This window comes from Oenanthe melanoleuca, chromosome 2 (assembly GCF_029582105.1).
Source record: "Oenanthe melanoleuca isolate GR-GAL-2019-014 chromosome 2, OMel1.0, whole genome shotgun sequence".
Taxonomy (NCBI): domain Eukaryota; kingdom Metazoa; phylum Chordata; class Aves; order Passeriformes; family Muscicapidae; genus Oenanthe; species Oenanthe melanoleuca.
In genome coordinates, this window is record NC_079335.1 from 95,737,517 (window position 1) to 95,740,466 (window position 2,950).

The window sequence follows — 2,950 nt, forward strand, 5'->3', positions numbered from 1 at the left end:
GAAGAAGTATCCTCTCCCTTCAAAACACTTGCGTAAGAAGTATGACAAAAGGGCTGTTAAGATTCCTGTGGTGCTTGGAAGTGAATATTAGACTTTTACCTTTGATACATTCTTTTCTATATTCTTCCATTTTCATCACACATTAAAAGTAACATTTTTGACCCAAAGAGTTGTTGTTGCAATATTATTGTATGCTATTAAAGAAGAGAGAAGTTATTTCACAAAAGCAGAGAATCAATTAATATGTATTAGTCAGCTTCCTCAGAAGAGGGTGCCAGGGCTTCACTAGTAAATTGTCCTAATGCCCTGTTTGAGAGCTATTACAGGAAAATACAGAAGTGTATGTTTGTTACCATACCCTAGTAATAATCATTGATCCTGGAAGTCTATTTTTAACCCTCTTGTTCAATTTAGGGGCATTATAGTCTCCTATGCTGTGAGCTGCAATATTTAAAACCTCATTAAGCCTATGACCTTGCACTTAACCTGTTTGCTCACTGTTTCCTTCTTTGTAGTAGCAAAGTGTTTATGTGTTGGAGGTCACTGTATTATTATTGAAATTCAGCCAGCAGTACACAACCCCACCACCCCGTGCATGAAGAAAGAAGGCACAGATCCAAGATCAGGACAGAGATGCCAACTGTATGCAAGTATGTCTTTCTTGATGCTGTTGTAGGCATGCCTCGTTATCATAATATTCAAGGAGAACAGCCTAGAATCTGACCAGGCAGTAGAGTCACATACCTGAAAAACACTACAGACTTGACCATTGAATATGTACACATTTTGGAAGAGACTTATGGTTAAGGGCTCTCTGGAAACAGTGCAATGTTTGGTGACAATATGCCATCTGTATTAAATATTGATGGTTTCCATTCTTCTCACATTTTGATAGCTTGCTCTTTTTCATTATGTTTTCGTCTTGTTTACTATAGAAGAAAAGTAAACTTTAAAATGTTTAAATTATTTAAATGTTGTTGAAATTTATTCAAATACCATTTAAGAGCTGTAATTTCTTAAAATGATTATATTACTCCCAAAGTTGGAGTCAATGAAACATGGCTCTGTCAGTCCATAAGCATTGCATGACTGGTGTAAAGCATTGCATTTATGGTGTAAATAGTCCTCTGCCCTGGGTTTTTCACAAGGCTTTACTCAATTCTGCCAGAGACAACAGAATACAGCAACAGAAATTGCTGTAGTGAGAATGAAAGGAACCTGCCCCACAGAGTGGCCCATATCTGAGTCCTGGCTAAGGTAATCAATGACCCATCAAAAAAGCTTGAAATCTTGAGGTGTCTGCATTATGACAAAATCCATTGGATGCTCCCATCCATTTCTGCTTGAGAGAACAAAATTGTATAACAATGATCTGAATAGGAGCAATGCTTTATCCAAAGCATTACATGGAGTAAAAATGGTGCAAAGCAACACCCTATGAAACTATGCTCATATATTTCACTTTTGGAGATCATGTGTGGCTGACTGCTTAATGGCAAACCTTACTGCTAAGATGAAGCTGATAGAATTCCTGTGAAATCTCTTGGTAGTACTAAGCTCTGACTGTGTACTGACCCCTCTAGAAGCACTCCCCAATATACCAGGAAAACAGGGAGTAACTACTGAGATATGTATGTTCATTTTCCAGAAGTACCTTTGGTACATCAGATACCCTAAGCCTAAAATTAGCCTGTTTTAAACTAAGATATGGCACAGGCAAAATTTACAATGGGTCACAAGCCAACTACTTTGTTTTTCACAATTTCAGGTAACTTTATTGAGCAAAAATATCAGAACTGTTTTTTTAGCCAGTGGACCCGTTTTGATCTTCTGGTATCTATCCTGACAGAGTGTCACAATAATATACAGACAATGCCCCATTTGGAACATACGTAAGTGTGGAAAGCATCCACACCCTGATGCACCTCACCTCACCCTCAATCCCAGCACCCCTGTCCAGGCCAACAATATAGGATCAAATTGTCTTCAAGTTGCAACTGTATTTCATATCCAAACAATGTTGCCCTAAGTATACAATGATTCACCTAATTATCCACTCAACTAATAACAGAAAAGGTTGGAAATAGAAGAGTTCTTCATTTTTTTTCTCACAATTATAAGGACTCAAACATCTGTGTGTGATGATCAACTTTTTAAATTTAAGACATTTAAATGATAGTGTGAATCTGGGAAATGCACAGTTTCCCTGAACCATTGTGATCTGTATATCCTCTCCAGAGGAGCAAGAGGCTGAGGAGACAGAGCAGAAGATGATAAGCAAACAATTAACCCAAGTTTAATGGTGTTGTTGCCAGATGAAGAATTGTTTCCACCTGGTGCATTTTTGCTAAAGTCATTATGACCAATTGAAGTTTTTGTTGCCAGAAGGGTTTTTTGTGATGGTGCATTTGTGTCAGTACTGTTATCGGTTTTTTTAAAAAATGGCAGAGGTAGCATCTGCCAGAAGGGAGTTGGAGGTGACAGAAGTGGGCTAGGAAATCAGCAGTCACTGACATGTGTAGTAACTGCTGAGGAACTCATATGCAGCTGTGGCCATCCAGAGGCACCAGTGTCATTTTGACACCTGACACACAAATTTCTTGAAAAATCTGGGCTACTTGGCTACCCACACCTTGGCATCCAACCACCAGCGAGCATCCAAGATGGGCCAGAAGCAGGAAGCCGGGCTGTCTGCAGAGCCCAAGGGAGGAGGGAAAGGGAGTGCAGTGGCTGCACAGTTCGCAGCACACGCGAACCATCTCTGGTACTGCAGAGCACAGACAGGCCCTGCTGCTGTCCGTGCAGCGTCCCAAGCCGTGCTGTGAGGAATGTCACCAGCCACTCCTGGGACAGGAGACGGGACAGCACCCGGCAGCGTCCGGGGCAGTGTGGTCCCAGGGGGAATTGCCTCTTGGATATTCCAGCTGCCAGGGCAGCCAGGGGCACTCAG